At 41.5% G+C, this 14,589-nt stretch overlaps 1 pseudogene; it reads left to right on the top strand.

Moving 5' to 3' along the window:
* The first annotated feature begins 8,220 nt into the window (after positions 1-8,220).
* LOC118832096 lies at positions 8,221-10,410 on the top strand (annotated as a pseudogene).
* The last annotated feature ends 4,179 nt before the right edge of the window (positions 10,411-14,589 follow it).

Here is a 14,589-nt window from a genome sequence, read left to right as displayed (position 1 = left end):
GGAGTGGTTTGCTATTTCCTGCTCCAGTTCATTTTGATGGTGAGGAATGTAGACAAACAGGGTTGGGTGACTTACCCAGGGTCACGCAACCTGTACAAATGTCTGAGGCCACATTTGAACTCAGATCTTCCAGCCACTGCACCATCTAGCTGCCCCACAGATGAGGAGCTTAGGTTACCAGACAGCAATCCCAAAGTGGATATTTCCAGCCTTAGGAACAACCTTGTGAATTCAGGAGCTCCTAGGTCCCTAAGTCAGCACCAGCTAAACTTCAGGAGGTATCCCCTGAAACTACTCTTTGGAAAAGAAGATTGTCCTGACCAGAGGATGAGCCAGGTCCTGGTCTTGCTTGCCAGAAGACATGGACCCTGAGGGAATTACTGGACAGAGCAGAGCCAAGGTGAAGAAGAAATAACTTCAAAAATCTCACAGACAACATGCAAATAACCATGTACGCACAAGGTATGTATACTATTAGTGGAAGATAATCTCAGAAGGAAGGCCCTAGAAGTAGCAGGAGAGAAGTAGCAGGGGAGGGCATTAGGAAAGGCCTGTTGCTTAAATTTATGTTTTAAGTTTCAGCCTCCTAGGAGAGCCTTATAGGTGTTATGGGTTATAGTATTATACTTTAGGTCTTTGTCAAAGTACGCTTATGAATCTTCTGTGTTTTAAGCATTTCTTTCGTGCAAAAGAAATAAATAGCTGTCCTATACTCATCTACCTTGTACGCTGAGTACCTTTCTATTCCCTTGTGGGAAGAACCTTGGCATGAAACAAATCTAAGCTCTAAGTGACTTTTCCCTGAGCCTCCGTGTTAGAATCACAAAGAGTCAGAGATTTGTGGTTTTTCCCTTTTGTTCTGATTATTCCTCCACAACGTGACTCATGCAGAAATATGTTTAATACGACTGTACATGTATAGCCTATATCAGATTCTTGCCATCTTGGGGAGAGGAGAGGGGAAGGAAGGAGAAATAAAAATTGGAACTCAAAATCTTATAAAAATGAATGTTGAAAACTTTAAAAAAAATTAATTAAAAAACAACAAAGAATCAGAGATTGTGAGAAAGGGCCTGACTGCCCTTTATTTAGAGTCTAGGCTATAAACCACATTTTTTTTGGTAGTCATTGTGTAAATGATCCCCCTGGTTATGCTCACTTCACTCTGGATCAGTTCATAGAAATCTTTCCAGGTTTCTCTGAATCCATCAAGTTTGTCATTTCTCAGAGTGCAGTAACATTCCATTCCATTCGCATACCAAACTTTGTTTAGCCATTCCCCCAACTGACGGGCCCTAACTTAGTTTCCAGTTATTTGCTACAACAACAACAACAAAAAAGTATTCCTATAGATTTTTTTTTGTACCTTTGAGCTCTTTCTCTGTCTTTATGTCTTTGGAGCATATGCCTATTATTGGTCCAAAGTTTGCACACAGTCTAATTAATGACTTCTGGAGTATATTTTCAAATTTCTTTAGAGAATGCTTGGCCCAATTCACAACTTTGATGCACTAGTGTTCTTGTCTACACAAACCTTCCAACGACCTCCCTTTTCTTTGTTTATCAACTTCACCCATCCGACGGAGCTGAAGTGGAACTTGAGAGTTGTTTTAATTTGCATTTCTCACATTAGTGATTTGAAACTTTTTTTTTCACATGGTTGTTGATAGCTTGCATTTCTTTCTCTTTTTTTTGAGAACTGCCTCTTCATATCCTTTGACCATTTACCTTTTAGGGAGTGACTCTTTTTCTTATATATTTGTATTATCTTGGCTATCGGGTGTTTATTAGAGAAATTTGCTACAAATATTTCTCCCAGTTAAATTTCTCTTCTAATTCTAATTGTACTAATTTTGTTTGCTATAAAATATTATTATATTCTATCGTATATTATATATTAATATTATATTATATATATAAAATAATATATTAATAACTGGAAGAGATGGATGTTGGAGGCCATCTAGTCCAACCCCCCATTTTACAAATGAGGAAAGGTTTTAGTAAAGTGCCTAAAGTCACAGAGATAGTGAGAGATCAGAGGCAGTATTTGAATCCAGACCCTCTGACTTCAGTGCCCTTCAATTTCATATAATTAAAACTGTACATTTTATTGATTTTTTTTATTATTATCTATATTCTTTGTTTGATCAATACCTCATCTCCTATCCATAGTTCCCTTCTCTTTGAATTTTTTTTCTGATATGACCTTTTATATTTAGGTCATGTGTATATTTGGAGCTTATTGTATTACATGGTATGAGGTACTGATCTAAATCTAATTTCTGCCCTGCCTCTTAGCTAGGAATAGTGGCTCACAGTCAAAGTGATGACTAAAGAAATGTGATTCTATCCTTATCAGGGAGAAGTAGCTTAGCATGGTGGAAGAGAAATGGATTTGGAGTCAGTGTACATGGGTTTGAGTCTTGGCACTGCCACTTACTACCTTTGTGACCTTGGGTGAGCCACCAAAAACTTTCTGGACCTCAGTTTCTTCATCTGTAAAATAAAGGGACTGAAATACAAATGGAAGCATCAACCAAGAAAACCCTAAGTGAACACTGTACAGTTATAATCATCAAACTTGTCCAGAAAGAGGAGATGAGAAAATATACCTCCCTCACTTCTTTGCAGAAGGGGTGGGATATTGTATGTACTGTCAGACTCCATCAGTACGTTAGCTAGTTTACTAAACTGCCTTTTTTCCTCTTTACATAGATAAATGGATAGATTGATGGATGGATGGATGGACAGATAGAGAGATGGAAAAACAGATAGACAGACAGATAATAGAGAACTTAGTATTTCCCAGGCACTGTGCTAAGCACTGGGCTACTGGGGATACTAATCCAAGAAAAACAAACAAACAAGATGGTCCCTCCTCTCAGTGAGCTCATGTTCTAATAGGGAAAGACTAAATATAAAGGGGAGCTGGAAAATGGGGCATGGGGGTGGGGAGGGGGAGCAGGGAAAATACCTGAGGGGAGAAAGAGGTGGATAAGTTGAGTTGGGAGGGAAGGGCATGACCTCCAGAAATGATGGTCTCTTTATTCTTTGTTAAAAGGGATGATTCACTCATTAGGGAAGCTGGGAGGGATGAAATGAAGGTGATATAAAACAAAAAGCCATAAATAAGCACTTTTTAAATGAAGAAGTTAGACTGGGTAGCCTCTAAGGTAAATCTTCCCACCTCCAAACCTATGGTCTCTATATTCTGATAGATAGGCAGGTGTGGTGAATAGAGCACTAGGCTCAGAGTCAGGAATATCTGAGTTCAGATCCAGCTTCAGATATTTATGAGCTGTGTGGGCCGTGGGCAAGTCATTTAACCTCTGCCTGCCTCAGTTTCCTTGATTGTTAAGATAGGGACGATAATAGAGCCTTGTTGTGAGGATCAAACAGGATAATATTTATACAATGCCTGCCACATACGAGATATGATTGATATATGTTTGTTTTGCCTCAAGTCTCCCCACTCCAATCCATCCTTCCTTCTCCTGAAGCTCAGGTGCAACCATGTCATCTCACCACTCAATAAACTGCAGTGGCTCCCTATTGCTTCCAGGATCAAATACCCTTCTGACCTTTCCAGTCTCCTTAAACCTTACTCCCTATCATGTACTCTTTGATTCAGTGACACTAGCCTTGCTGTCCCATGAACAAGACACTCCACTCTCAACCAGGCATTGTTTGATGATCGACTATGATTGACTTACCTTTTTTCAGCAATAAAATGGTCCAAGACAACTCCAAAAGACTCATGACGGAAAATGCTATCCACATCCAGAGAAAGAACTATGGATCAAAGCAGACTATTTTTACTTTTTTTTGTTTTGTTCTGTTTCTTCTTGCACAATATGACTAATGTGGAAATATGTTGTAGCCAGAATGGCCTTTGTTTTCTTTGAATGACTCAGCTTACCTCATTGAGCCTCCGGACACTGTGGCTTGCTCTTCCGGGGCAGGAAGCCCAAAGAGCATTCCAGGAAGCAGACAACTTCCTGTGTGATGAGTCATGGGGCTGGCTGAGGGGAGGTGTTAATGTCTATGCTAGGGGGAGGGGCCAACTCAGGAACCAATCGGCCCTGGTCATTTGGGCGGAGCTTGATGATGTCAAAAACCCTATAAGAGGGGAGAGGACAGCTTGAAGACTCTCTCTTCCTTTTCCGGTTGGAGCCAGCGACAGTTACAACGACAGTTACAGAGGCAGTTACGACAGTTACGTCAGTTACAGCCACAGCGACAGACACAGCTGAAGCAGGAGCTGCCAGTAGCAGAGCTAACCTACGGGAGAAAGCTGAACAAAGACTTCAGGCCATTACAGCGACAGTTACAGCGACAGTTGGAGCCAGAGGCAGTTACAGAGGCAGTTACGACAGTTACGTCAGTTTCAGCCACAGACACAGCTGAGGCAGGAGCTGCCAGTAGCAGAGCTGATCTACGGGAGGAAGCTGAACAAAGACTTCAGGCCAGTGGGTAATCTTATTACCATCGAGGGGGAAGCATGATTTTGCTTTACGCAATCATGCTTCTCTGTAGCCTCCTGGTTACTCTTGCAAGGCGTACTTATTGGGCCTGGAAGATTTTGATCAACATATCAAAATGGGGCTTCTGGTTCATGGGTTGGTTACTGTGGAGCCTAAATAAATGTTTTGATTCTTCTGCCTTCTACTTTGAGAGTTTCTTATATCCGGCGGTTCCGAACCTTTCAGACATGTTTATGATCCTCTTTGAGATTATAAACTCTGCCCTCCTGATACATTTGGCGTCACGAACAGGATCGCTAGGTATAAGATCTCTATTTAGAAGCAGAACAATTTCAGAGGAAGAGATGAATATCCCAGGATGGGAGGATCCATTTTATTCCTCCCTAGCAAAAGAATTGGCTAAAAAAGCTGGACCCTGTGAAAACTGGGAACCAAGGCTACGGAAAGGAGATCCTAGGGATTTGGAAAAGTGTTTACGAGAAGTTGGGATTCAGTCAGGGGCATCACTATCTAGGCAAAGCTGGATAGTGTTATCAGCCTACCGGCTAGTATACGAAAGATTGAGATTAAGTGAAAGACATGGGGGCACTCCTACCCCACAGGAAGAAGAGGAATCTCAGATAGCAGAAGACCAAACTGACTCAAATGAGAACTTTTCTATTAATGTGGCTAAGAGCAACAGGAGACCAAAAAAGCCCAGAGTGCATTTCAACCCAGCCCAGAAAGAGCCTGACTGCCTGCTTCGTCCTAGCCATGGTGGCAGAGGAAGTGAGTGGGGAGAGAATGAGACAATGTTAGGGGCTGAGGCACAAAACACTACTGGGGTTCAGGATGTGCCTCACACAGAGAATAGGAGATGGTTAAATGATCAGACAAGGGCTCGACCCATACAAAGGAGGAAGACAGAAACCCGAGGTGAAGATTCAGTTACAAGGGAAATTCAGGAAGATTTCTCACCGCAAGAGGTCACAGATATTTTGAGCAGATTCAGCCAAAGAATAGGAGAACCATTGATATCTTGGATGGTAAGACTCAGTGATCAAGGGGCCGGTGGAATATCAGTAGATGGGACAGACTGCATGAGATTCATAGGTATCAGCCATGATCCTCTAGTTCAACAAGCTTTTAGGGAACATCATCAGCAAGGAGATGGTGATAGCAGGACTACTCTGTTGGCATTAGCCGCTGTGGGATGCAATAAGAGATATGCTACTGATTCTATGTGGCCCACTGAGCACAGACCCTGGTATTCACTTAGAGATTGTATCATGAGACTAAAGGAGGAGGTAATGAAGACTGCCATTATGACAGGAACTGCAGACAAATATTACAATGATTCAATGGAACTGCCTCATAGGAATTTAATAATTAGGACAGCTCCCCCTGCTTATAAACAACTAATTTTGAATTTATTACTTGGAGAAGTAGGGAGCCGTCTTACAACAGTGATAAATAAGATTTTACAGTTATATGACTTAGGTGACTGGGGAAGGGATAGATCTCCTCAAGAGAGAAGGGTGAATAACCAGCAAACTTGGCGCCAAAGGAGAGTAACAAGGAAAGAAATGTTTACTGCTTTATTGAGAGCAGGAGTAGGTTTTGAAATGATAGATGGAATTCCAACCAATGAATTATATAGAATGTACAGAGATAAAGGCCTTGATAACAGGAGAGATAGGGAAATCAGAACTGCTCCTGCAAGCCCACAAGCCACTCAGAGTGAAGGTGACCTTGTGTGATTAACGGATGAAAACTTGTACATTTGGGGAAAGGCTGGGAGGACAATCTTAGTCTCTATCTAGGGTGGGATCCTCTTGGCTTCCTCATTATGTTCCTTTTGAAAAGAAACATTTCCCACCTGAGTTTGGCTCTGATGTTGGATCTTTGCATAACTGAAATCTCAACCAAACTTGAGATGATTTTATTTGAAGAATTATAGTCCATACTTGTCTATTCTTTTTGTCCTTTGTTTTGGCTAACCTTGTTGCTAGTTTGTTTCCTTCAGGCTTAAGCACCCTGCACTTTCCGGTGACTGCCTAAGCATGTAGCATTCTTGGAATTCCTGCCAGCTTGTTAAAGAAATGACCTCTGGAATGGGACTTTTTGGGGGCAGGGCCATCTCTACATCCAATTTCAGCATGAAGAAGCTATGGAAAATGAGACCTTCACCCCTCACCCCAAGATTTTGAGCCCCAATCGTTCAAGGGGGGTGGAAATGATGATAGTGTTCTGTTTACTTATTTTGTGTTATCCTTGCTGTGTTGTTTTATTGTTATGATATTATTGATCCTATGTAATGGATACAAGGATTTAGGGGTGGACATTTGAATTATTAATAATTATTTTGGGGATGATTGATTGAAGAGATTATCTTGCTGGGACCTAGGGGTGGATCACATTTGAATCGTAAACCAATATTTAGGAATGTCACCAAATGATATGTTTTGCTTTATAATGAATGATATGTTTTAGTTTCCTTTGTAATTGGATCACAATGTATGTTCTAGGATACATGGCTGATTAGATTATGTATCCTATAACAAGGGGTGGAGTGTAGCCAGAATGGCCTTTGTTTTCTTTGAATGACTCAGCTTACCTCATTGAGCCTCCGGACACTGTGGCTTGCTCTTCCGGGGCAGGAAGCCCAAAGAGCATTCCAGGAAGCAGACAACTTCCTGTGTGATGAGTCATGGGGCTGGCTGAGGGGAGGTGTTAATGTCTATGCTAGGGGGAGGGGCCAACTCAGGAACCAATCGGCCCTGGTCATTTGGGCGGAGCTTGATGATGTCAAAAACCCTATAAGAGGGGAGAGGACAGCTTGAAGACTCTCTCTTCCTTTTCCGGTTGGAGCCAGCGACAGTTACAACGACAGTTACAGAGGCAGTTACGACAGTTACGTCAGTTACAGCCACAGCGACAGACACAGCTGAAGCAGGAGCTGCCAGTAGCAGAGCTAACCTACGGGAGAAAGCTGAACAAAGACTTCAGGCCATTACAGCGACAGTTACAGCGACAGTTGGAGCCAGAGGCAGTTACAGAGGCAGTTACGACAGTTACGTCAGTTTCAGCCACAGACACAGCTGAGGCAGGAGCTGCCAGTAGCAGAGCTGATCTACGGGAGGAAGCTGAACAAAGACTTCAGGCCAGTGGGTAATCTTATTACCATCGAGGGGGAAGCATGATTTTGCTTTACGCAATCATGCTTCTCTGTAGCCTCCTGGTTACTCTTGCAAGGCGTACTTATTGGGCCTGGAAGATTTTGATCAACATATCAAAATGGGGCTTCTAGTTCATGGGTTGGTTACTGTGGAGCCTAAATAAATGTTTTGATTCTTCTGCCTTCTACTTTGAGAGTTTCTTATATCCGGCGGTTCCGAACCTTTCAGACATGTTTATGATCCTCTTTGAGATTATAAACTCTGCCCTCCTGATACATATGTTTAACATTATTACATATGTATAACCTCTATCAGATTGCTTGCCATCTCAGGGAGAGGGGAGGGAAGGAAGGGAGGGAGAAAAATTAGGAACTCAAAAGCTTATAAAAATGAATATTGAAAAATGATCTTTACATGTAGTTGGAAAAAAACCAAAATACTATTTAATTTAAAAAAAGAAAAAGAAAAAAGGGGCTAAAGCTTCTCTTGTGCCAAGTGCCTCAAGCTCCTTAGTCTTTGGAGTCATTGGACTCAGCACTTCCCTGAACCAGCCTTATTAGCTGCAACCACTCAAGATGCCTGAGGAAGTACACTGCGGAGAGGAGGAGGTGAAGACTTTTGCCTTCTATGCAGATATTGCCCAGCTTATGTTCTTTATTGTTAGCACCTTTTATTCCAATAAGGAAATCTTTCTTCAAGAGATCATTTCTAATGTCTCTGATGCTCTGGACAAGATTTGCTGTAAGAGTCTGACACATCCTTCCAAACTGGGTAGCAGCAAAGAGCTGAAGATTAAAATCGTCCCCAGCCTTCAGGAGTATATCTTTACTTTGGTGGATACTGTCATTGGCAGGATGAAAGCTGATTTGATCAATAACTTGGGGACCATTGCCAAGTCTGGCACCAAGGCTTTCTTATGGCAGCTTTTCAGACTTGAGCAGACATCTATATGATTGGTCATTTTGGTGTGGGTTTCTATTTTGCTTACCTGGTGGCAGAGAAGGTAGTTGTCATCACCAAGAACAATGAGGACTGAACAGTATGCCTGGGAGTCTTCTGCCAGTGGCTCCTTCACAGTCTGTGCTGACCATGGCAAGCCTATCATCTGGAGCACCAAGGTGATCTTACATATGAAAGAAGACAAGACAGAGTCTCTGGAAGAGAGGTGAGTCAAGGAGGTTGTAAAGAAGCATTCACAGTTCATTGGCTATCTCATCACATTTATTTGTAAAAAGAATGAGAGAAGGAAATCAATAATGATGAGACAGAGGAAGACAAAGAGCAAGAAGAACAAGCTAAAGATGAGGAGAAACTCAAGACTGAAGATGTAGGATCTGATGAAGAAGATGAAGGCAAGGACAGCAAGAAGAAAATGAAGATCAAGGAGAAAGATATTGAGAAAGAAGAGCTGAACTAGACCAGGCCCATGTGGACACATAATGTAACCCTGATGATTGGTATCATCAATATCATATATGCAAGAGGAGTAAGATGAGTTTTATGACCTCACCAGTGGTTGGGAAGATCATTTGGCAGTAAAGCTCTTCTCTGTGGTGGGTCAGCAGGAATTCAGAGCTCTTCTCTTCACCCACCATCAGGCTCCCTTTGACCCACTGGAAAACAAAAAGAATAATAACCTTAAGCTTTATGTGTGGCATGTACTCTTCATGGATAAATCATTAAACTTATCTGAGGTGTAGTGGATTCTGAGGATCTGTCCCTCAGAATTTCAAGGGAAATGTTGCAGCAGGATAAGATCCTGAAGGTCATCTACAAGAATATTGTCAAGAAGTGTCTACAGCTCTTCTCTGAACTGGCAGAAGACAAAGAGAATTGTAAAAATTAGAATTATATATATGATATATATAAAATTATAAAAAGTTGTATGAGGCTTTTCAAAAAACCTCAAGATTGGAATCCATGAGGACTCAACCAACAAGCAATGTTTATCTGAACTGTCACATTATCACACATCTCAGTCAGGAGATGAGATGACTTCCTTGTCTGAATGTATGTCCAGAAGGAAGGAAACACAGAAATGCATCTACTAAATCACTGGTGAGAGCAAAGAACAGGGGGCCAACTCTGCTTTTGTTAAACAGGTATGGAAACATGGTTTTAGTAAACATGATAGAAACCACTGATGTGTACAGCTGTGTGCAACAGCTAAAGGAATTCACTGGGAAGACCCTTGTCTATGTTACTAAGGAAGGGCTAGAAAAAGGATGAAGAAGAAAAGAAAAAAAAATGGATGAGAGAAGGCAAAGTGTGAAAACTTGTGCACAATAACAAAGGAAATTCTGCATAAGAAGATTGAGAAAGTGACAATCTCCAACTGGCTGGTGTCTTCACCCTGCTGCCCTGGGACTAGCACATATGGCTGGACAGCCAATGTGGAACACATCACGAAGGCACAGGCATTGAGAGACAACTCCACAGTGGGTCACATGATGGCCAATGAGCACCTGGAGATGAGCCGAGATCACCCCATTGTGGAGACTCTCCAGAAGACTGAGGTTGACAAGAATGACGAGGCAAAGACCTGGCGGTACTGCTTTTTGAGACAGCTCTGCTTTCTTCGAGCTTCTCTCTTAAAGAATCCCAGACTCACTCAAATCGAATTTATCGCATGATGAAACTAGGTCTTGGCACTGATGAGGGTGAAGTGACAGCAGAAGAGCCCGGTGCTGGTTGTTCCTGATGAGATTCCCCAACTAGAAGGAGATGAAGATGCATCCCTTGTTATTCTGAGAAGGGGTCCGTAGGCTTTACCAGGCTACAGGTTAAGAACACATTGGCTAGAAGAACATATACTTGATATAATATCTGAGACAAACTGCCAGTTAGCTCTCCCCTTCCCTTCCCTGCCCTCTCTGTACCTTTCTGTCTTCTGTACTATCCATTCTGTATTCTTACCAGGGAAATGGCATATTCTGGTCCCTCCAGTTAGGACTTGTATATAATTTAGAGTGGTGACATTTGGTGGAATTCCAGGCTGCCTGGGCTGACCCTTTAAAATTGGCTTTCCATAAGTCACTGACATACTAGCTGTTCACCTTTATGGTTTAGATGGCAATGTGCTGGCCACGAACTCTCAGGCCACTGGCATCCCTCAGGAAACGGGAGAACGTACTAAGAGCATGGGAGTTGCAGGGCTGTGCTGGAGAACAGCCATCTGAGATTCACTGGCACCCTCTGTCTCTCATCATCAAAGCCACTTAACTGACAGAACCTGTCAGTTCGACACAACAAACACTTATTGTTTACCTACTCTTTGCAGGGCACCGAGGAAGATACATAGATAAAATAGGACGAAGTTTCTTCCCTCTAGTATAGTGGAAGAGGAAAAGTACACAAGTAATTATAATGCCAATTATAATATGATTAGTACAAAGAAGAGGTCAGAATGATCTCCCCAAAAGCAGCCTAAGATTGCATCCGTTGCTTTGCCTGCTACATCACACCGCTGTTTCTGCAGGATGAGCAAAAAAGAGGGTGCCCAGATTTGGGGAGACAGTGAGAAGGAGTATCAGATGAGGGGAAGTGTAATATTACCTTGCCTTTATGATGCCACTCAGCAAGAACATCCAACTTTTATTCTAGGCTCATTCAACAAGTTTTTGATATGAACGTGGTTTTCCAAATAAACCTGCCTTCTAAGAAGGGAAGATACTCCAACCGATTCATATCAGTATTACGATCCTCTTATTATTAATATTTCTTATTGTAAATTAATAAATAGACATGGTTTAATAATATGAAATAGGTGGATGGTAAAAAATGACACCTCAAAAAAATAGTGAAGAATATAGATGGTTTAGTGAATGGAGGACTGGACCTGGAGTCAGGAAGACTGAGTTCAAATCTGGTCTCAGATATTAATGGCTGTGTACCCTAGGCAAGTCAATTAACCTCTGTGCCTCCGTATTATTATCCCTGTTTGTAAAGTGGGGATCATAAGAGCATCTAGCTCCCAGGGTTATTGTGAGGATAAAATGAGGTCACATTTGTAAAATGCTTTGCAAACCTTAAAGAACTATATAAGTGCTACCTAATATTACCAACCCCCCCCCCCAAAAAAAACTGTTTAATTGAGTCTGCAGAAAGCTTGACATGAGGACAACAAACAGATGAAAAATGGAACAGATCTTTTGGCTTTCTATAACAAATTACTTCATCATCGATGACAATGGAAGCAACACATTTGGATTAGAGAATGGCATCGTACAGTGGACAGGGTTCTAGAATAATAGTCAGAAGATTTAGGTACAAATCCCAGCCTTATTACCTGTGTGACTTGGGGCAAGTCACTTAACTTAGCCTCAGTTTTCTTATCTGTGGAATGAGGGAGTTGGACTAAGTGACATCTAAAGCTTCTTCTAGCTCAAAGTCTGTGATCCTATGATAAAAATCTCCAGTGTGCTCTCTGAAGAGGTGGAAATGGTAAAAAAATGAAAACTAGAAGAGAAGAACTCAAAGAAAAGTAAAAGAGAAACTTGTACCAGACCAGAAATGGTAAGAAAATGAAAACTGGAGGAGAAGAACTAGAAGAAAACTAAAAGAGAAACTTGAACCAGACCAAGTACTCATATAAAAGAAATCACGATGTTTGAGAGCTTTTTGAGATTAATTTTCAATATAGAAAGATATAGAAGATCAGAAAAAAACATGGACAGTATTTTTATCAAAATTAAGTCAGTCAGAGGATGTCAGTATCCTAGTACTCTCTTATCTCTGAAAAATCTTTATTTTTATATACATATTAAGTCATCCTTGATGATAATAGAATAGGTTGACTTTCAGAGATGATTTTCTGGAGCACACCACATCTTCATGGTCACACATGATTGAAAGGTATATGGAATACAAGATTTCATCTTTATATTTGTTAATTTTTAAAAAATCTTTGATTCTAGCAAATAGTAGGATCATAGTAGCCAACATCTATAATGCCTGCTAGTGTGGAGACGAAAGCTGGTGGAACTCTTGAGCTTAGGAGTTCTGAGCTGCAATGGGCCATGCCAACTGCGGGTTCACACTAAGTTCAGCATTAATATGGTTAGTTTATCCCTACCTCCACAGAAGGGAGCCACCAAATTGCCTAAGGTGGGTCAAACTAGTCCAAGTCAGAAACAAATGGAGAAGGTCAAAGGTTCTGTACCCAGTCAGTAGTGGGACTGAGCCATGAGTAGCTTCTGTACTTTCACACTGGAGGAGAAAGGGAGACCTTTAAAAACAAACATAAAAAGGTCTTTAAAAACAAACAAAACCCTCCTTTAATTCAGTAGAGTAAAATGCTACCTTAAAATCTCCCTAGAATATCTCCTGTGCTTGCATTTACATCATATGAGATTCCATCACTTCCTGGCAAATAGAGGGAAGAAATGGAAACTGTGTCAGATTTTATATTCTTGGGCTCAAAGATCTCTGCAGACAGTGACTACAGTCATGAAATTAAAAGACGCTTGCTCCTTGGAAGGAAAGCTATGGCAAATCTGGACAGCATACTAAAAAGCAAAGATATCATCTTGCCAACAAAGGTCAGCATAGTCAATGCTATGGTTTTTCCAGTAGCAACGTGGAGCTATGAGAGTTGGATTGTAAGGAAAGCTGAGAGCTGCAGAATCAACGCTTTCAAATGGTGGTGCTGGAGAAGACTTTTGAGGGTCCCTCGGACAACAAGGAGATCAAACCAGTCAATACTTTAAGAAATTAATTCAGACTATTCGCTGGAAGGTAAAATATTGAAGCTGAAGCTTAAATACTTTGGAAAATATAATGAAAAGATAGGACTCATCAGAAAAGACCCTAATGTTGGGAAAGATTGAAGGCAAAAGGAGAAGGGGACTGCAGAGGATGAGATGGATAGACGGTGTCATGGAAACAACAAATATGAACTTGGACAGACTTTGAAAGATAGTGGAGGGTAGAAAGTCCTGGTGTACTACGGTCCATGGGGTCACGAAGAGTCAGACATGATTGAGCATTTGAGCAACAGCAAGATTCCTTCAAAGATATAATGACAAACTTTCTTCAAGGATCCCTTAATTATCAAAATCAAACAATATTAAACAGCAAAGTATGCTTACCAAAAGTGTTTGCTTTTTCTGTCTTCTCTACAAATTAAAAGCATAGGATACTTGCAAGGGGTTCCTTGGGAAGGTGGTGAAGGTCATACTTTACTTGCTACACTATTTTGCTTAGGACCAGTCCCACTTATTTTTTACTTAGTCTCTCAAGGACCATTAAGAATAAATGCCTCTTGGGGCAGTTAGGTGTCGCAGTGAGTAGAGTACCAGCCCTGGAGTCAGGAGGACCCGAGTTCAAATCCAGCCTCAGACATTTGACACGCTTACTAGCTGTGTGACCTTGGGCAAGTCACTTAACCCCAATTGCCCTGCCTTCCTTACTCCAAAAAGAAAAAAAAGAAGAAAAGTCCTCAACAACCGTCAGAGGGCAGTAACCTCTATGGAAAAGAGGCCCACTATCCTCACCGCCACCATCAGCTGTCAACCACCATCTCAACCACCACTAACATCAACTGTCCACCAACTGACCCACAGATAACCTCAAGAGCCCCCAGAATAGCAGTTGTTCCAAGACCACTGGCTCTGCTTCTACTCTGGCCCATACAGACATCACTGACAGGTGGGACCAACTCATCCATGTGACCTAATTGCCTAGGCAAATGTTACAGCCACAAGTACTGAAGACTCAGGAAAGAAGATTCTCTCCATCAAAGTCCTTCGTGCTGTCAAATAGTTAAACATCAGAAATGGTTATAACTTTGCCAATGGAAATCACACTAGAAAAGATGCATTACTGTCTGTGATACCAATATTCTGATTCTCTTGCTATTAATAATGCTCCTTGTAAATTAATAAACAGACCTCTGACCTCTAGCTCTACATGTTGCCTCTTCCTACTAGAACGTGAGGTCCATG

This window comes from Trichosurus vulpecula, chromosome 9 (assembly GCF_011100635.1).
Source record: "Trichosurus vulpecula isolate mTriVul1 chromosome 9, mTriVul1.pri, whole genome shotgun sequence".
Lineage (NCBI taxonomy): Eukaryota > Metazoa > Chordata > Mammalia > Diprotodontia > Phalangeridae > Trichosurus > Trichosurus vulpecula.
The sequence above is the reverse complement of the archived record's forward strand: the minus strand, read 5'-3'. Positions and strand labels throughout refer to the sequence as shown.